Source organism: Columba livia, chromosome Z (genome assembly GCF_036013475.1).
Source record: "Columba livia isolate bColLiv1 breed racing homer chromosome Z, bColLiv1.pat.W.v2, whole genome shotgun sequence".
NCBI lineage: Eukaryota > Metazoa > Chordata > Aves > Columbiformes > Columbidae > Columba > Columba livia.
In genome coordinates this window covers 18371579-18393350 of record NC_088642.1, presented here as the reverse complement: position 1 = coordinate 18393350, position 21772 = coordinate 18371579, and the positions used below count along the sequence as shown (strand labels likewise).

The 21772-nt window shown below is 41.4% G+C and overlaps 1 protein-coding gene across 3 annotated transcripts in view; it reads right to left on the bottom strand.

The window, feature by feature from the left end:
- Window positions 1-1254, bottom strand: part of LOC106145772 (interleukin-31 receptor subunit alpha-like) — a 32928-nt gene extending 31674 nt beyond the window's left edge. For all 3 annotated transcript variants that reach the window (XM_013368151.3, XM_065047439.1, XM_065047440.1), the window contains exon 1: window positions 869-1254. The gene's annotated coding sequence lies outside the window, so the exon portion shown is untranslated. The remainder of the gene's footprint in view (window positions 1-868) is intronic.
- Between the last annotated feature and the right edge of the window lie 20518 nt (window positions 1255-21772).

Below are 21772 nucleotides of genomic sequence, written 5' to 3'. Positions count from 1 at the left end.
TTAATTATAGCTCAACTATCAGGTTGCCATAGTAATCTTTTAATGTATAACAAAAGCTGAATTATTATTTTTGAGGTAAATTTTGCATAGAACCACTTTTTCAAATGTTTAATGTTTCAGCTCTTTCACTGCTATGGGCTTGTATTGGAATTGTAAATGCCTTAAGTTTTCTTGTTGTTCAGATAAGGATAAATTATGCCATCTCATGTGATATGCTCAAAAGTGCAAAATGACTGGGAGGATTCCACTCACTTTCCTTCATTTGTGACCTAAACAGTTTGTCAGACCTAGGTTTATGCATTATTATAAATGTGGTTTTCTCTGAATGCTTTTCCTTTTCCTTTTCACTTGCTTATTTAAGTTCTTCAGCAAAAGACCATGCAGGCTCTCAGCCTCCCCAGAATGCAATCTTGAAATAAATTGACTCTTCTATTTATATTGGTTTACATCAAGTAAATTACTAGAAACCCCATAGCATCCTCCTCTGTTGCATGCCCCAAATTTATCTGTTACCTGTTACACTTCAAAGGAAAAATAGTCTCTGCAGATGGATGGGTACAGTGGGGAACACGCTGCTGGCCCACTCGTCCTGCTCCATCTCTTGTAGCCTTGCACAGGGGGACTGGTCAGGCTTTGAGCTCGTGCATATATTTTTTGCAGGTGACCCCTGTGCCTATGAATGTTAATGAACCAGGAGGGGGCTGAGGTCTTTGCTTAGTCCCAAATATGTCCCAAGACAGTCTGAGTTACCTGGGACCAGCAACCTCCCTAGAGTGCACTCAGAACTTGGTGGGCAGCTGAAGCAGAATGTAGACTGCAGAGATAAGGCATCAGGAAAGGAATCTTGCATTTCTATTTGAAGTCTTACCTTGTCTGAAGTGCAAATAGTTAAGGTCTTCATTTTCTACTGGTTGAATCTGCGTGTATTTTTTCTAGGTCGCTGTTTCTCTGATGAAAAGTTCAGTTCCAATTGACTCTAGTTGCTCTGTTTCAGAGATTTTGTAACAAATTCAATATCGTGGCAAATTCAAATTCAATTCTGGCCTATTGGTAATACATATTGAAGACCTATGTCTTTCCACTGTGGACCTAAAGTAGAGCTACACTATTTTTTACAAGTTAATTCTCATATAAATCTGCTTCTGATAAGCAGTTCTCCAGATCTAACTACAGAATGTTTTTTTTTTTGCTAGAGAAATGCATGAGCATCTGAATTCAAAGAGCAATTCTCATGTCGTCTTTGAAACAAAAAAAAAACCCCACACAGCTCTTAGCCACACCCTCTGGGGGAAATTTGCTGCGATAGGGGGAGTCTCCACCACACACTCTCTCATCCTCTCTGAGTTCAAGTTGCATTGTGAAGAAGCTTATCATTCAAACAGTTCTGTGGTATCTTAATGAAAATCATGCTTCACCATAGCACATCGGCTGAGTAGAGAGCGTAAAAAAATTATATAAGAGATCTGCCCTGGAGGTTCAAAAAAGTCCAAGTACAGATGAAGCATAAATGTCACTGAATAAACCAGACAGCCAACACAGAATGCAGAAGAACCAGAGATTTATGTGTTTACTTGAAGATTCTATTGAAGAAAAAAAAATGAAGAAAATGAAATTGATTTCATTAAAACTAATTGTGGACTAAATTCTGCTTATACTAGAATAGGTCTGGGGTCTCACCGCTGACAGTGATGTGATACTAGATGCAGAGTTTTGCCTCGTGTATCAGCTAGAACACTTATGAGACGCGTATAATTAGATGAGTCAGTCAACTTCTCTTTATTGCAGCACCACAGTTAGTGCTACAGGCTTGTTTGTGGGATAATGGGAGGAAATTGTCCCTGTGGGAGCTCAGACCAGTGGTTTGAAAACAGAGTTCAGCAGACACATGTTGGCCGAGCTGTGCAGAGAACCAGAATCTTAAGTATTGTGATTTAGGTTGGAAACAAGATCTTTACGTCTGCCAGATCACCTCTGAGCACATCTTGTTGGTTTTACTAAGTTGTAGTCTCTGACTGCTCTGTAAATAAAATGTTAGACTCTGCTTAGTTTTGTGTTCATTGTGTCTTCCTGTGCAGCCAAGAATCAAGGGTCATCCTTAACTTTCTCCATCGCATTTAAGACTTAATTAAATGAAACTTTGTGCTTTTAATACACAAGCAGCCAAGCAAGAAAATAAGCCTTCTTTGTTGCCATCCTGTTTGTCTTACTCAGTGGGCCTGCATCTGCTACAGGGAGTTATTTTGGGATATGTGGTGTGGAAACAAATAGAATTTGACAAAACCTTGTTTACAGTCTCCCAACACATACTTGTGGAGTAAGCTTTACCTTTTTGAAGTCTACAGGAAAGGTTGCATTTATTTTCTTTTCTTTAGTGCCTGCTTTTTTTTGTTATTCTTGGGGCAAGTGAGAGGGGATATAAGTATCTGAGTTATTATTTATTTATTTTTTCTTTTCCTTTTTTCCTGGGATTGCTCCTGGACAAAGAAATGCTTTCTAGTGAAACACAACTGTTGTAGAAAGCATGTTTGGAGAAAGCCCAATAAAACTATGTGAAGAAACTTGCTTAGTTCAATGCAGAAGGTGAATTTTTCAAACATATTGTTCTATGTATTTTATCCTGTCCTTTCCACTTCAGTAACAGGGCATGTATTTGTGCTGTTAGTGTAGCTCTTTCATTATCAGCTTTTCTCCATGGTAATTTTTCTCTCAGACTTTTATCCAGCGTAACTGAGCTGCCAAGTAGTTGTCTTTTCTTAATTCAAATATTTTCAAGCATCTTTCCTGTCTTGGAACAAAGTGATTTTAAATTAGAGTGATTATGGTTAACTGAGAAATCAGGATTTGTATACATGCTCACTTGTGGCTTTATTCATCTTGGCCATTTTCTTTTTCCTTGCTGTATTATTACCCAGTAGGTAACCTGGGGGAAATATTTTTTGAGACATCATTTAATTAACTTTATAAACAGTTACTTCATCTTAAAATAATTCACAAGTTGCTGTTTGTCATTTATTTGTGTAAGGAAGAGGCTAGTTTTGTCAAACTGGAGTAACAGTGTAACGATTTTCATTATCCCCTGTATCTTTCAGAGTTCAATGACTGTGATGAGTGCTTGGAGGTGGGGATCAGTTGATACGATACTTTGACTGCCTGAGGGCTTTGCATGTAGGACTAACCACCATGCTATAAGACACACAGGATGGCATGGCCTGTTTTAAATCTCACCTTCAAGACTATTCTGCTTTATATATGTATTATATATATAAAATTTACAAAAATTCCCTTGAGCAAGGATTGGTATCTACTGAGGCACGTCCCATTTTAACTCTTAACATAGATCATCACATTACAGCAAGAGCGGCCAAGGAGTGCCTCTACCCAAAATACTTAGCTGTCCTTGAAGTTGGGTTATTCTTCTGACAGCTGAGAAATCCAGATTTCTTGTGTGCCTGGATAAGAAAGCAGATCTGAGCCAAACATTTTTGCAACTTTTGGTTTTGATTTGACTGCCAATAGATTACTCACACAGCACTGATTATGATCCCTTTGCAGAAAAAGCCTGTCTGTCCATAAACTCTGTGAACTTGTGGATTTCTTGGCTCTTTTATAACACAATGTGAATGTTCACACTCACTCTTAGCCTCCACCTTAGGTTTGCCGCTAGGAACACAGAAATATGAGGGGTGTCATGGATGCCTGAAGTCTCTGCCCTGCTATCAAGAATAACAACTTCTTGCCATCTCTGTTGTGAACTGAACTACTTCCATCTTAGGAGTGGTGGGTTTCGGTCCTCATCCCTGATACTGGAAACTGTTCCTGAATTTAGCAATCCCTGGTGAAACTTTCTTCTAACTTCCAGCTTTATATTTATTCCTGGCTGGACTATATTCTAAGTTTTTCTGTCTACTTTACTCTAAATATTTTCTTTCATGCCCCATGATGATTATAAACCTGTGTTTTTCTAGGTTTAAACAAGTAATATTTTTTTAGTCTATTATTACATGAAAAATATTCAGTTTTCACAGTTATCTCGTTAGCCTGTCTCTGCACAGTCTGATTCTCTGAGATTTTGCTGCTGCTGCAATATTACCAAAGAAGAACACTTGTTAGGGTCTTGCTGCCGTTGACTCTATTTTATCTCCCTTTGACTCCATCCGCTGTGAGGGTGAAGTCTCTTCCTGCTGACCACAAAGGATTATGCTTTCATTTCAGGCTTGGGGAAATGTGAATTGATGGTTAGCCAGGAAGAGTGACAGCTTGAGTCTGAACTGGCAGGTGTTTTTTTTGCTGTGTGTGTGTTTGGTTGGTTGTTTCTTGTTGTTGCTCTTTTAACTCTAAAAACGTTAAGACATCCCATCAGAAAGAGGATGATTTGGATTCTGGTGAGTGGAGCAGCACCAAGAGGTCATCATTTGGGCTTGTCTGCAAGTGTGTGGCAAGGACCTGGGGAGGAGAGAGGGCTTGTGTGGTACAGGGTGTTTTGCAGCGTGACCATCATCCACTTGCAAGCCCAGAACACGGAGCAGCACAGTGCGCCTCTGTGGCACAGCTGCAGAAGGAACCCTAACAAAGCAGTGCAGGCGTGGTCCTGCTGTTTAACCAATGTATGTAAAATGCATTGTGATTAAAGAAATAAGAAACATAATGATACATATCTGAAGGGGTATCCTTGATAAAAAAAGAAACATTTCAGGCAAAGCTACCAATGATTCCTTATGATACAGTAATGCCAAACTGCCCACTGCAAATTTCCCTCTCCTATTTTGAAGAATGCAAAACCTACTGAGCTCTCTACAGTTAAAAAAAGTTTACTTGAAATTTTTCTTAGAATTTTCTTCTGTTTTCTGAGGCAAAAAAAAGATGAATTTAGATCTGTCAAATGGTGATGAGTTTACTTAGTGGGTTCTCAGCAAGAACCTTAAAGTAGTGTGACGGGGGCATGAGGTGAAAGTAGCTGCATGAGACAGTGAAAGTCTGCATAATTACCATGATTGCAAACTCTGTTTTTCATAAAGGTAGGGGAAGACCCTGGTGGGAGCATGAGAAGAAAATAAGAATCATATTAAGAGTGAAATGACATGCAAAAGAGTAAAACTGAAGTGAAGAGGGCATAGAAACCCTGAAATTGGGGAAGTTTGGATCTAATCTTGTGGCTTTTTGTCATTTACATAACGAATTGACAAATTTAGTGCTCCGTTTCCTCCTCAGCCACTGGTTCTTGGCAACAAAACAGTACCTTGTCAATGTGTAGACTCCAGCACTCAACAGAGAAGGATATGAGAAATATGTGAAGGAAAAGGGTTACTGCAAGATGAAGTGGAGTGGAACTGCACTCAAGAGAAAATGCTTAACTGTACTTTGCAGTTCCAAGACCCGGACTATTGCCAAAGTAAAAGCAGTGAGCTGGACTGCCTGTGGCTCTCTTTCTTGATCTTTCCTTTCTTTCTGAATGCTTAGGGGTAGTTGAGTATAAAACACAAAGTCAAAACACACAGAAAAGAGAGATGTTTTCCCTGTAGAACAATGCAAGTACTAAAGGATCCAGTTCTCTATGGCATATGGCTATATACACAGGCAAAGCAAGTGCTGCCACTCTGGGATAATGCACTTTGCAGTGCTTCAGAGCAGGGAACTATCATGCTGGAGACACATTTGTTTTACAGTTTTGCTTTGGCTATGTGGTTATAAGAGGATGTGAACACAATCTGATATCTCTGCGTACAACCCTGGTTTTCAGAAAAGCAAGGCCTGGTCAAACAGGGGAGTGTACCTGACAGCTGTGAAAAGTGGTCACTGACCATCAGTCACATAAACAGCCCTGTGATGTCCTGCCCCACCTAAAAGAGGAGCTTGTGCTGCCATGGGAAGGAGACACACTGGCTCTGAATGTTGGAAAGCTAAAGGTGCTTTATGAAAGCTACCTTGCTTTGCTTCTAAAAGAGAGAAGCTGTGGTCTGCACTATTTGACCCAACTTGCTGTGAGCCTCACTTCAGTAGTAACAGAAGCTGCAGAACTAATTCTGTGCTTAACCATACATTCAGCTTTCTAGAAGTGAAAAAGCTCTCTCTTACATGAAGGAACAACACTGCAACAAATGGAGAATATTTTAAATTTCATTTATCCCTTCCGTCTCAGGCTCTTAAATGAAAGGACAGAGCTTCTGAATCATCAGTTCTAGCCCTGTTGAAGGCATTTCCAGTCAATCTATTTGTAAATTTGTCAGGCTCCAACTTAAAATTGGTTGTTTCTTATTCCCATCACTCCTTATGGAAAGCTGTTTCAGAACCATGCATTTTTGAGAGCTACTTGGGGGAAAACATCTGAGTGTCCAGTTTGTTTTCACTTTTGGAACAATTTGGAAGCAGAATTATGAAGAAATACTACAAACCACTTTTTGTTCTTCCTTGGTAGTACTCATTAGAGTACTTGGAAGACACTTCTATGTTTAATCCCTTGTCCTTGGAGTCATTGTGGCAATGGCTTTTTGGCCCTCTAGTTCCATGTTTAACGGCAACTCAGAGGTTATCAATTTTTTTCCCAGACATAACTGACTCTTTATATGATAAAAATAGCTCAAAGCATGCTTTGATGCAATCATTCTGCCACACAGCTCAGTAAAGAAGGTCTGAGTTTCCTTAATTTTATTATACCACATTACAAGTGGCATCACAAATGCATGGCACAAGAGGCATTCACAATTCAATGATTTTTACTAGGTGTAAGGGTCTTTAACAATGCCTCTTAGTCAGTATGCATGGATAGAATCACATAATCATTCTGACTGGAAGAGCCCCTCAGGATCATTGAGTCCAGTCATAACCTGACTCTAGCATTAAACCATATCCCTAAGAACCTTGTCTAGACACCTTTTCAACATCTCCAGGGATGGTGATTCCACCACTTCCCTGGGCAGCCTGTTCCAGTGCCTGACAACCTTCAGGAAGAATTTTTTCCTAATATCCAACGCAACTTGAGGTAATTTCCTCTTGTTGTATCACTTGCTACTTGGGAGAAGAGACCAACACCCTCCATGCTACAAGTTCGTTTCAGGTAGTTGTAGACAGTGATAAGGTCTCCCCTCAGCCTCCTTTTCTCCAGGCTGAACAGCCCCAAATCCCTCAGCTGCTCCTCATCAGACTTGTGCTCCAGGCTCCTCACTAGCCTCGTTGCCCTTCTCTGCACTTTCTCCAGCACCTCAATGTCTTTCTTATGATGAGGGGCCCAAAACTTAACACAGGATTCAAGATGGGGCCTCACCAACACTGAGTACAATGGCACAATCACTTCTCTAGTCCTCCTGGTCACACTACTCCTGACACAAGCCAGGATGCTGTTGGCCTTTTTGGCCACCTAGGCACACTGCTGGCTCATGTTCAGCCACTGTCAATCAGCACCCCCACATCCCTCTCTGCCAGACAGCTTTCCAGCCACTCTTCGCTGAGCCTGTAATGCTGCTTCGGGTTGCTGTGATCCAAGCACAGGACCTGGCACTTGGTCTTGTTGAACCTCATACGACTGGCCTCAGGCCAATGATCCAGCTGGTGCAGATCCCTTTGTATGACCTTCCTGCCCTCCAGCAGATCAACACTCCCTCCCCACCTGATGTAATCTGCAAACTTACTAAGGATGCACTCAATCCCCTCATCCAGATAACTGATGAAGAGATTAAACAGAACTGTCCTCAACACTGAGCCCTGGAGAACACTACTTGTGACCAACCACCAACTGGATTTGTCTCTGTTCACCACAACTCTTTGGGCCTGGCCATCCAGCCAGTTCTTTGTCCATCGCAGAGTATACCTATCCAGGCCATGAACCGCCAGCTTCTCCAGGAGAATGCTGTGGGATATGGTGTCAAAGGCTTTACTGAAGTCTTAGTACACAACATCCACAGCCTTTCCTTCTACTAGGTTGATCACCTTTTTGTAGAAGGAGATCAGGTTGGTCAAACAGGACCTGTCTTTCATAAATCCACACTGACTGGGCCTGATTACCTGCTTTTCTTGTAAGTGCCCTGTGAGGTCACTCAGGACGATCTGCTCCGTGACCTTTCCCACCACCAAGGTTAGACTGAGAGGTCTGTTGTTCCCTGGATTGTCCTTTCTGCCCTTCCTGTAGGTGGGTGTCACATTTTGCCAACTTCCAGTCAACTGGGACCTCGCCAGTTAGCCAGGATTGCTGATAGACAATGGAAAGTGGCTTTGTGATCACCTCCACCAGCTCCCTCAGCACCCTTTGGTGTATCCTATCTGGCCCCATAGACTTGTGGGTGTCCAAGTGGTGTAGCAGGTTGCAAACCATTTCCCCTTGGATTACAGGGGCTTCATTCTGCTCCCCATCCCTGTCTTCTGGCTCAAGGGGCTGGGTACCTAGAGCACAGGTGAGCTGGGTTTAAAAAGCCATTGTCCAAACACTGCACATAGGCTAGTTTTGGAGCTGGGGCTGTTGCTGACAGGCCAAAGATCAAATAATCATGTGGCTGTCAGCCCTTCTTCAGTGATTCCCCCTTAGGTGGGAAGTAGAAGATCTTGTCCCTATATCTTCTGCTTCACTGACTTTTTCCATACAAAACCTGGGTATGAGTTCTATGAAGACTGCTTAAACTTGGCAGTGCCTCGTGGTGACACAAATCCAGTAAAGCCTCTTTTCTTAAGTGAGTTTCTGAATAATGAAGAGTAAGAAAAAAATAACACACACATCACAGATCTGAAACTTTGATAAGTTTCTGAGTAGTGTTGTGTAGACTTTGTACATCTTTGCACATCAAGTTCTCACTTACGGTATTGGATAAGCTTAGCACAAGAAAATAAGCAGTTAACAGAGGGGATAAATCCAAGAAAGGTCCTTACTTTACTTTCTTACAACTTATTTAAAGGAAAGGGTTTTTTCACTAAAAGTAGTTTAAAACATGAAGATTATAGTACAAGACAGAAGTAATTAATGTGCATCCTGTACTAGTCAATCTGTACACCTCGAGGAAGTTTATCTTCAGAGATCAACAGACAAAAGTCAGACTCAGAAGTATGTTCTCTCACATCACCTTCCATGCTTTAAAGAGCAAAACTTAAAGTAGAAGGAGATTCTGATGCTTGTGTTCAAATAACCCTTTAGGGGTTCCAGGGAGTCGGAAGGAGCTGGCATTTTTAAATTTTTTTTTGGTGAATGTAGAGCTACAGAGTGCAGGAATTGAAATTCACTGTAGCTTCAAACATGCAAATCATACCAAGAAAGTTTTTGTATTTGTGATTAACCCGTGACAAAAGGGCAAAATCTACTGGGCCATTTCCAAATTACTGACAAAGCCTAGAAATCTGTTGTCTGAGAAGACCTTTTCAGAGAGTACTGCACAATGAAGTTGTGCAATTTTGACTATTGCTAGTAAATAAAGGCACTCAGCTCCCATTGCATGTAACAGACCATAATTCACAGCAGCAGTTATAGTAACCAGGAGTGTTTTGAATTGTCAAGTTATAATTTAAACACCTTGCACTGATCTGAAATTGTTTTATCTGCAAAAGTCTTGTTTGTGCCACCATTACGACTACATACTGCTCTCTGTCTGGACTGACAGCGTAGGTTGAAGAGCTGCTTGACAGTAGTTCTCTTTTGATACAAAACATTACATTAGGTTTCTTTTTCCATAACCTCTAGTAGAAAACAGTTTCTTGAAATAGAATAGAATAAGCTCTAACACATACTTCCTTAAATAAAAACATATTTTATCTTTAAGTGCAGATGAACAGGAAATTATTTGTATTCACAGAAATGTTCCTTTTTTATATAACTATGACAAAACAAAGTGTCCAGAGGACCTTTATGGCCCTGAAGCTCTGAAAAGAGACAGCCAAGAGCCGTAATCTAGTGTGGTTTGGAGTAGAGAGCAGGTCAGACAGAGCCTGGCAGAGTGCCCTCATCCTCAGCTTTTGAATACTCCTCGTTTTTGTGCTCCCATCCTGCTTCACTCCCTTCTAAATGAAGGTTAGGCAAAGCTGGTATAGCTCCGCAAAATGTTCTTATGTGTTAAAATTTTTCAGAGAAAAAGTACTGCAGCGCTACAGGCTGGGCGCAGAGTGGCTGGAGAGCAGTCAGACAGAAAGGGACCTGGGGGTACTAATTGACAGGAAGCTCAACATGAGCCAACACTGTGCCCAGGTGGCCAAGAAGGCCAATGGTATCCTGTCCTGTATCAAAAATAGCGTGGTCAGCAGGACAAGGGAAGTGATCCTTCCCCTGTACTCTGCATTGGTGAGGCCACACCTGGAGTATTGTGTTCGGTTCTGGGCCCCTCAGTTCAGGAAAGACATTGAAGTGCTGGAGCGGGTCCAGAGAAGAGCAACACGACTGGTGAAGGGACTTGTACATAAGACCTATGAGGAGAGGCTGAGGGAGCTGGGGTTGTTTAGTCTAGAGAAGAGGAGGCTTAGAGGTGACCTCATCATTCTCTATAACTACCTGAAGGGAAGTTATAGCCAGGTGGGGATTGGTCTCTTCTCCCAGGCAGTTAGCAATAGGACAAGGGGGCATGGGCTTAAACTCTACCAGGGGAAATTTAGGCTGGATATTAGAAAGAAATTCTTTACAGAGAGAGTGGTCAGGCATTGGAATGGTCTGCCCAGGGAGGTGGTGGACTCGCCGTCCCTAGAGGTTTTTAAACTGAGATTGGACATGGCACTTAGTGCCATGATCTAGTAAACGGACTAGAGTTGGACCAAGGGTTGGACTCGATGATCTCTGAGGTCTTTTCCAACCCAGTAGACTCTGTGATTCTGTGATTCTGTGAAAAATTTCTTATCCATTTCTATATCTAAAAGTCTACTTGTGGTTTATATTGTATGACAATAACGTAATAATTTACGTAATTGAATAGCTCATAAAGGCTATTATGACTGAATTTCCCAGACACATAGATATTGAATTGTTATAACAGCAAAAACATAAAACCGCTACAGAGATTAATAAAGCTATCAAATCTGAGCTGGAGTTCTGCAGCCAACCAAACTTTTCAGTTTCACCGCAAAAAAGTTGAAATTATGCTGACATTTTCAAGTCTGGGTTCCTGACCCCAAGCAGCCAGTCCTTAGGCATACAGCTATACAATCACAGCGTCAAATAACTTTGCTTGAGAAAATCAGTCCTACAATGGTCAAATTAAGCACTTCCTAACACTACAGGAGCCCAGGCTTGAAAATGTAGGCTCAGCTACCGAAGCCTGCAAGAATTCATTCTGTCTAGGACTTCAGATTTTTCACACAGCCATGCTGCGCAGCTCATGGAGCTGCTGGAGTGAGAGGGCATGGACCATATGAGGCAAAACTGTACATAAGCCTCCTCCACCAGGTTCTGGACAAGGCCTATGGCTGCCTCTTCCCATACACTTTTTTGGCTGCCTGTGATGTGTGTCAGGGTGAAGAACCAGCCAAGGTTTCTCACCATGAAGGTGATGAACCACGGGGCCTTCACCCAGCCAGGCTGGGGGTGCCCTGCATCCCACCCAGCACCCCACAACCCAGTGAGGGGCTCGGTTTTAGTGTTTATTACCTCACAGTGACACCTACTGGAAAAGGACCTTCATTTAGGCAGGAAATATGCATTTGTAGCATGCATTAAACAGTAACTGGATGCTAGAAACAGGACATTATGTGTGGCGAGGGTCACAGAAAAGACTGGTGCAAGGGGAAAATACTAAGAGAATATTAAAAACACTTTCTGAGAACCACCACAACCCTGTAAAGCGGTGTGTTGTGTATTCCTGCAGGCATGTGATAATTGATGGCAGTTTTACATCCGAAGTCACTTGAGTCCCAGACCAGGCCCAGAGGAATGTGCTGTGTTTCTCTGCACAGTGATTTCTGAGAATGCTGAAATCCTCTCCCAGGCATCTGGGGAATTTGATATGTAGATGGAACAACCATTTTTCTCGCATACCCATGTTTTATGAACTGTTCTTTAATATATAAAGTGTTTTGTTCTTATCAGCAGCCCTTGTGGACTCTATCAGCTTCCCATGAGATTGAGAAAGCAGAAGCAAGGTACAGAGGAGATCTGCCACAGGGCATTCAGAGGAGCAATTCCTCCAACCTAAATGTCTACCATTTAATAAATGAAGACTGAATGGGTATTTCCTTCTCAAGAAAACACCACTAGGTGTCACTAAATGCCAGGGATTATCAAAACTGGTCTCACAGGACGTACATGAAAGCCGTAACACCATACATATTTCATAGATACACCTGGTTTGTAACGATGGCATTTTTGCAGTGACCGAAATATGAGGTCATTTTAGCTTTTAGCAAGATTTGCATTTGGTTTTGGGATAAACTTCTGGCTTCCAAGTAGTACACATAAACAGTTTTCTAATTTTAACGGACATAGCTTATTTTATGTACAACATGGGTGAAATAATCTTGGTCTACAGAAGCTGTTAAATGATACGTGTTTGTATTTGAGAGGGTCTACTTTGATCTCAGGATTAAAATAGTGCTGGCATTTCACACGTGGTTTTCCTGTCCTGTGTGTTCAGTGAGGTTGCACTCAGTGGAACTCTTCTCATCACCTCATACAGACGAAGCAAGAGCTACCCCAACTGTACATGCTTTTAGAATATTTTTATATGTGCACATTCATCCTGTGTACAAGTCTTACAACTGAGGCTGACAATGTAGCTTTGGCCTCAATTTTGTCCAGCTGTCTCTAAGTTGTAGAGCAAGCATCATCTGGACTTTTTCTTTTTTAAATGTGGTTTCTGCCTCAAACTGAGTCGTCTTTCCTTTGAGGCTGTGGGAGGGTGCAGAGAGGAAGGTTCTGAGTGCAGTGGCTGAGCTGATTTTGAGAAGTGGATCAGAGGTCTTTCAATGACCTTGTAAAGCAAACTCTGCTCACTTCCCTACCCCAGTGTCTGGTCTTTCTTCAGAAAGGAAGGATGAAGAGTCAGGATATAATTGTTCACATCCAGAGAGCAGAACAAAGGGCTGTTCTGCACTCCAGCACAGCTACAGCTGCAGAGTATGTGGTCACCTCTACCTCTAGCATCTGCGAAGTGTCTGGAGTGACAGTGGTGGCCTGTGCTGGAGCTACTGATGCTGGGTTTTGACACATGGCCACAGGCTTAGCTCTGTAAGGCACAGCTTCCTCAAACAGACAGTGCTGAGGACCTCTCGGGAATAACCCCGAGGATATTTGCATTTCTTCAGTCTAATATTTGGCACCAAAGGCAGGATGGAAGTGTATCCTGAAGAGGGAAATAACAAAGTGAATACTGAGTAACCATTACTACTACTGAAGAAAGAGAAGTTCTGCAGCATAAAAAGTAGCATTTGTGCCTCGTGGTAATGACTGCTTCACAATGCATTTAAAGAAACTACTCAGAGACTACCTGGTCAAATTTTGTTCTTTGTCACATTATAGGAATAGTCCCTGAATTTTTTCCTTTGCCAAATGTGCATTCCTTTTAATAGTTCTTTCAATATGTATTCGGTTCAACCTCTTCTCCTCTGAGGAAAAAAATGCCCCACCTAGAACCTCAGATTTTATAATTACAATTTTCACTGACAGGGAATAATAAGAATAAGCTTCTCCTTGATCTGATAATTTAGTTTGCCTGTACTTCTCTTCCCAACTCAAAGTCCTGCTAATTTTGATCTTAGATGTAGTCATTCACAGAGCAGTAAAATTATCTTCGGCAGAGTTTTTTCACATGGAAAATGAAGATGACCTTATCTTATGTACGTCACAAGAATGTTTTAAGGTTTAATACATGCATGTTTGCAGAGCATATGGAAGATGAAAAGCAATATATGATAAGCATTACTTTATACTACTTTGATCATAAAAGGTGCATTAGTGCTTTTCCTCATCTCTGGAACAAGCAGAAATGCTGCCCTTTCCTAGACATCCACCAAAAATGTATCTATAAAGCGGGAAGAAAAATAATTATAAGATAAAGAATATAAAGAATTATAAATAAACAAATACAGAAGTAATTTATTTTAAGATGACAATTGGAATCTCACTCTCTTGGTTCTTTTGATCTCCTTGAGGCTCATTAAATTGCAGATGGCAGACCCTGCATCCATGTTTGAGTAAGGAACTGGAGTGCTGCTTATGAGCAAGCAAAAGTTTCAAAGGTAATGAGGCTTGGGACCTATGGACCAGAAAGTATAGCTTGATTTGCATGCATTTTCCACCTCCCCTGCTGCTTATTTGCATTGTTCTTCATTTTCCAGCCAGCTCAGAAATCCTCAGCTGATTTGTTAATACTTGCATAGTGCCCGTAAGAATTATGGATACTTTTCTGGTAGGCAGGGGGGAAAACCACTGACTGCCCCAGTGAGCGTCCAATCAAATGACCTGAGTTGTGACACTCTCACTTTCATCTGCTACCTATCCTGGAGGGGCATCAAGGATTTTCCATAGCAACCGTGAACAATAATTTCACACACACACAAAAATGGTTCTATATTGAAAGCCTGTAATGAAAGGAAAGAGTGAAAAACCATTTCCTTGGGTTCCACCTGTAAGCCATATAGACATCCCCTGTTTTTCTTTGTGTACTCCATTTTCTTTTTCTTTCTGTTGATTTTGTTTTTTCTTTTTATTCCTTTGCTGCTTAGGGTAGAGGTATGGTGCAAAACAAAGATCTGTGCAAGGAGTAGTGTGGAACTATCTCAGCAGAGATGCTAAGAGCAAAATAGCTCTGGCTCCTGATTGATTGCCTTTGTCCACCTTGTGCCGCATGCTGTGCCAGGGAGCTCTGCAGGAAAGTGCTGCACATAAGCAGAGAGGAAAGTCAGACCCTCTGCACCTGGTATGTACTCCTATGGCAGGGAAGGCATGCCAACATGAGCCCTTTATCATTTACAAGGAGAGGTGTCCTAATGCCTGACAAAAACCATGAAAGTGAAGCTTCATAAAAGAGGAAGAAATGACTTACAAACATTCTATGTGAGGTAAAACAGACAAGCAAATTCTAAACCCATAAACAGCCTGCACCGCAAACAAGATTATTACCAAAGTAGTCTGTAGAAGGTTCTTCCCTTTGTTCTGATGCGTATCAGTTCTTCTTTTCCATTCCAGTTGACGTAGACAATGATATCCCAGAGCAGTATGCTGAGGTATCATAAATGTGTGTTTATAAAGTACTTGAGAGATGAAAGGAGAATCATGACTGTACATCCACAACGTCTTCAAGCACAGAGGGTGAGAACTTGCCACTGTAGTAGGCAGCCGTGCCCATGCCAGCCTGCTCTGCCGTGTGGCATCAGGATGGGTCACTGCTCCCCAGTACCCAGCACAAGCCCTTGCATGCTGCAACCTCAGGTGAGCACTCACCGTGCTGCTTTGTTACTTAGGTATTGTAAAGAGGTCAAGAAATGTGGCAATGGAGTTAAACTTTGTGCTTATTGTGCTTGTGTGACCTTTCACACGCTGTTGGAAGTCTCTGAGGGAGTTTTAAGAGCAGGGGAAGTTACAATAAGACAGAAAAGGGTGACAAGAGCTGTTCACCCCTACATGGCAATACTAGTATGGAAGCTTTTTACCTAAACTGCACCATCTCTTTGCAAGCCCCTGTTGAGACTCGGTCCTAACTGGGACATGAGCAAAACACAAGGAAACCGATATTGCTTAAATAAGTGCTAGATTACTTTCTCCCTCTTTCCTGTATGGTTTAAGGAGTGAACAGCAAGCATATCATGTTCCTGGTATGCTACACTTCTACAATGCAAACAAAATTTCCTTAAATTTATGAAGAAGCTCCTGAGCATATGTTGTTATCAACAAAATATTTTACAATAGACAAGAATAAAATAGAAAATACATTTCTGAGCAGCACTCATTGAAGGTTGTCAATGAAACTACAGTACGTCTTATTAAGCCAAATCACAAAGAAATCATTAAATCAAAGGCACAGCTATGAAAGATATATCAGCTGGTAAAATAGAAGAAGTAAATGATGCTCAGAGAATAACATTTTCCACTATAAAGGCACCAACCAGCAGCTACAAATAGGGAAGAAAAAAGACATTCTTTTCTGTTTCCAAACAATCCTCATGCACAGGGGCCTGAGATCTGAAAAGGTTTAGAGCTTCCTTTTCTGTGTCAAAACTGCTATGTTTTTATGCAAAGTATAGATTAAAAATAATATGTGGATAATGGCTGGAAGATTTTTAACAGTGAGATGTTGTGACCGCTTCCTAACCTCCTTAACAGTAGCTGTTGGTAGAGAGGGGTGTGTAGTTTGCTGAATGACATTGCGGGATGTCAGCTGGTTTTGTCTTCAGCATTAGCCCCCTCAGTGATGAGCCAGGGCAATCAGGAGCCTGTTTGAACAGAGGAAAAGAAGAATATCAAAAGGCAGATTGGAATTGGTGTTCAAATGAATAGTGTGAAATCTCCAAGTGAGATTACCAGGGTAATGATAACACAGTCATCTCAAAAAGAAGGCTGTTATTTTAAGAAATGGAATTTCACCAAAAGAGAGAAAAGCGAATGAAAGAGATCAGCACTACTGAAACTGTGACTGTCAGATGAAAGGTAAATCTTCAATATGAAACACTTCTTTACCCACTGTCATGGCACTGGCAAATATGTTTATATTATAGATTTTTATCTTTACATGAACCATAATATACTAAAATAAAGAGAATCACAATTTTATGTTTTCCCCAGAATCTGAGATATAGACACCAAAGGGAATTATTTTATTAATAATATTACTTTTGATAATTTAGGTTTATCCTTGCAGAATGAAAGCTACAAGATGCATATATGGTTTGTTTACTGTCTTTGCTATTTGGTTGTAAAAGGTTTTGAGTACTTATTTGTATTTATTTTGAATAAGATACTATCTCTTACTCTGTGATTTGCAACAAAGGCTAAGTGTCTATGGGGGGAGAGTGAGAGAACACAAGCAAGAGCCATTATTGCCTGAGGCTTCTCTGACTTCATGGAGGTGGCGAGCACATAAGTACCTGTATAGAACTAGAATGTATGGAACTAATCTGTGTCATGCTGTTTTACAGTCAAAAGTGATGAACCAACAAGATTATCTTTTGTATAGGTCTCTGTACTTTCCTCTTTCTTGCACACAATATAAGTGTGTTTTTAGTTGTCTTCAATATAACTTCTTTTTTTTTTTTTTTTTTTTTAATTAATGATTGATTTTGAAAGTACCTTTGTCCATCAGTTTTAGGTTTTGGTGGGAAATTGGGGGCTACTTTTGAATATTCAGTGGTGAGTGAACCCAGTAAATTCCAGGAGACCGCTGGACGTTGACTACTTGCCAGCAAGCCTGCTGCGTGGGAGTATCTGTATGTAGTGTTAGTTCTTTCTTTTTCATAAAACAAAATGCTGAATCTTATGATGCCTTGTGGGGCTGTGTTGTTCCATTGACCACAGCTTGACTAACGTTGTTTTAGGGATTGCCAGGGTTCATAACAGTGGGATATTGAAAAAATAATTTGTTTTTTTTGTCTATCTTAAATGGCGCATATATCTGTTAGGTGATATTCAGTAAATGTTTTTATGCATTGAAGTAAAATGAACCCCAGAAAGAGCTGGTGCTAAGTTGCAAGCAGGCTGTGGAGTTTATTTCAGAAGAATTTCCCCTGCTCTTCCTACCCCTCCCCACCCCGCTCTGTTTGAACAGACCAGCCTGTGCACTCGGTCCTGCTCTCAGAGCCAGACACACAGTCACATTTTGACAAACCCAGAGAAACATAATTTTTGAACAGGATTCTTTGTTTTTCTAAGCATTCCTTTCCTAAGCATTGGTTGTCAGTGTTCTTTCTCCAGTGGAAAACTCAGCCTTTTTTTTCTGTTCTAACCAATTTCTTTTACTGAAAGAAAATGAAAGACCAAGGTTTTTGCTCCTTTTGAAGTTGCCCTCATAGCAAAATGACACCTCCTGCTTCATGAGCAGAACATCTGACAAGCTTCCCCCATTTATGTTGGTGCAGAAAGCATATCCCAGTGACTAGATGAGCTGTCTCAGACTGACATGTGTTTCTGTTTCTGTCGGCGATTTATTCCCTATTTATACAGAGGGATATTCCATATCAGCATCAGTGCCTTTTGTGCCTCACAGGGTGCCTGCTCTGCAACAAAGACATCTCTGCTGTAGCACTCCGTTCCAGACAGGTGACACATCTGCTCGAAGAACCTGACCCATCAGGCTGCTGTATGCCTGAACTGTGCAAATTCCAAGGCTAGATAAGACATTAATAAGATCCTAATTTATTCTAATAAAGGATATTTATGTCTCCCATTCTGCAAGTCCCTCTACCTCTTTATGCCTCAGATGTTGGTTATCCTCTTTCCCCTGCATACATCCCACATCCTACCTGCTTGAATATATGGCATACTGCAGACCAAACATAGGACTGGCAGGGTGAATTCTGTGCACGGGTGAAAGATCTGAATGTCTGCCCTTGTCTCACTCTGCAAGAGGAAAAGATTTCCTGTGGAAATCTCCCAGCACTCACAAACTACCTTGTGTTGCCTTTGGTAGGTGAGGAAGAGGTAATAGACACGTAACTGTAAAGAAAGCTAAAAGAAATTACACTAGTTACTAAACTGTAATGATTTCAATATTTTAATTGCAAGCATCTCAGATGACAGAATTCAGGAATCAGTTCTTCACCATGTTTACCAGCAGATTCTGTTGAAAAACAGCTAACTGCATGGAAATGTGTGTGTTTGGGGCTTTTTTTCTAACCAAGTGTGCAGCTGTGCATCCCTTGACCTGCTGCAGGAAGGCAGCCATTCACAGGCCATGACAACACAGCTCAGAGTGGTGTGATCCTGAGAAAGTGCCAAGTCTGTGTGGATTTCTGTGCTCAGTGACTCTCTCATTCAATACAAATAGATAAATAGATAATAGATATTTTCAACCTGTAGTCATTATGTCTCAGTTTTTCTTGTCTTGTTGCTGCCTGTGAATTATTGATGTGGATGTGACCAGTGTTGTTTCTATCTTTGCATATTTGCATGCCACCAGGCACCTGGACCTCAGCATATACAGATGAAAAGGTGTTGCAAACAAGTAAAAGAGCCTTCATATATTACTGCTATTGACAGTTTTGTTCAATGTAAAAAGTTATTGTGCAGAATACACATTCTAAAAAAAAAAAAGTCAAATAAGTACCCTGACACATTTATTTGAATGGGTAAGCTTTGCTTGCTCCTGTGAGCTGATCCAGCTGATCAAATGGACTGAAAACCCAACTTTGTCATGCAGCCAGGGTGTTGACAATTGCTTGAATAAATCAAAAGAAGTTTTGCAATCATTAGACTTTCAGAAAGATGCAGCTAATTTGCATCATAGTTACTGAATATTAGTCTTGTCTTCTTGTAGTATTAAATCAACAGCTCACTCAGAATTAATAGCTGAGGCAGGGAATGAGTAAGTCCCTTGTGTGCAGCCAGTGCTGGTTACCTGAGTGATTCTTAAGCTAATGCATATCTCACACTACAAAACATTTTGCCTTCTTTTGCTGAATACAAACAAGCGCCTTCATCTTAACACTTGAGGGTCATAGGGTTTTTTGTAACTTCAGTTGTAACTTTGACAAAACTTGCAGTGCCATCTAAATAAGTAAACAGTATCAGATCTCTCAGGCTGCATTTCCTTTTCAGAACACCCATGTCTTTGCAAAACACCAGTATATGATAGATTATCCTGATAAACTCCTACACCTGCTTTGGAAATTTTAAAATATATCTTTGATCTGCTGTGGCTGATTCATGTACCTTTCACAGGGTACTTGGCAACAGAGCAAAGTGATTTGTAATAAGGAACCACTGCAATGTTAGTATAGAGACACATATTAGATAGACATCATAAAGCATGTAACAGGTAGGCTTCAGACACTAATTCTTAATTGCTACCTGGGGGAAAAAAAAATCTAATTTTTGTAAAGTTTCAGTAAACCTGCAGTCTAACTTATGAATTTTAATTAAGTTGCATGAGCAAATGAGTACACCAGAAATGCTGATGTTTTAAAATCCTTCTTTTGTACATTAGGAATTGTGAGTGCTGAAACATACTGCACTTGACAACTTAGAAAAAATTTAGACCTGCTGAGCCACCCTTCCAGGGAGACAGTCTTGAAGGCCTAAGCTCATGGCAGTAACTCACCAGTGAGATTCCTCAGGTAAACAAATGTCACCAGCTGGGCTTGCTGTCATCGCCATGCCATGCTCTGCCTTTGGAGGTTTGACACTGCTAACAGCTTTGAGCCACATTCTATGTACCTGACATAATCAGAAATGGTAGGGCTGGCCATAGCTCAGGAAACACATAAGCATGTGCTTGGGTCCTTCTGAAGTCAGTAGAGTTTCAATGTGTGTTAGAGTGCTTTGCAGAAGAGTAATGCAATTAGTTCTGCACTTAAAGTTCATTACATTAAAGAATTACTAAAAGGAGACCCTGTAAACAGACTGTTTGCTCACATAGGGATGATTCTGCTAATGATCCACATGGCACCAAAGCTGAGCTCCATGCAAGCACAACTCAGTTGATTTTGATATCTGAAGCAGCTGCCATCACACCTTTGACTGCAGAGAAAGAGATTCATAACCATATGAATAACCTTGAATGTTTCCAGGGGTGAGGCATCTACCACCTCTCTGGGAAACCTGGGCCAGTGTTTCACCACCCTCATGGTAAAGAATTTGTTCCTTGATCTAGTCTGAATCTAACCTCTTTCAGTTTAAATCCATTACCCCTTAACCTTTCACTACATACCCTTGCAAAAAGTACCTCTCCAGCTTTCTTGTAGGCCTTGTTTAAGTGCTTGAAGGCCACAATAAGTTCTCCATGGAGCCTTCTCTTCTCCAGGCTGAACAACCCCAACTCTCTCAGCCTGTCCTCACAACAGAGCTGTTCCAGCCTCTGATCAGTTTTGTGGCCTCCTCTGGCCCCTCTCCAACAGGTCCATGTCTTTCCTGTGCTGAGGGCTCCAGAGCTGGACACAGGACTCCAGGTGGAGTCTTACCAGAGCGGAGCAGAGAGGCAGAATCACCTCCCTCCACCTGCTGGCCACGCTCATTTTGATGAAATGCAAGATACAATTGGCCTTCTGTGCTGTGAGTGCATATTGCCAGCCCATGTCCAATCTTTCACCCATCAGTACCCACAAGTCCTTCTCTACAGGGTTGCTTTTAGCCCCTTCAGCCCCAACCTGTCTTGATACTGGGGGTTGGCCCAACGCAGGTGCAGGACCTTGCACTTGGCCTTGTTGAACCTGCTGAGGTTCACATGGGCCCACTTCTTGAGCTTGTCCAGGTCCCTCTGGATGGCATCATACCCCTCAGGCATGTCAGCTGCATCACTGATCTTGGCGTAATGTGCAAATTTGCTGAGGGTGCACTTGATCCCACTACTTATGTCATTGATGAAGATATTAAACAGTACTGGTACCAAGACCAACAGCAAGACAGGAAAGCTCTGTAACAGTAGATATGAGTGCATTGAATAATTCCTGGCTATTTCTACAAATGAATTGAGAAGATTCTTCCAGTGACATGTCCTCTAGCTTGCATCTCGAAGGATAAAAGTTTCAGCAGATTCCATAATATTTACCCTATGTGACCAGGCTAATATCTGCCCTTCTGGAGAAGGATGAAAGGTTACTGCATAGGCATCTGCCAGTGTGCTGGTATCCAGTTTGATCTCATCAGAAGGGATTCCAGGTGAGCAAGATTACAGGAAAGCTATGCTTTAGCACTGCTGGTAATTTAGTGGCATTCAAAACTGCCCCAAGCCTGCCTGTT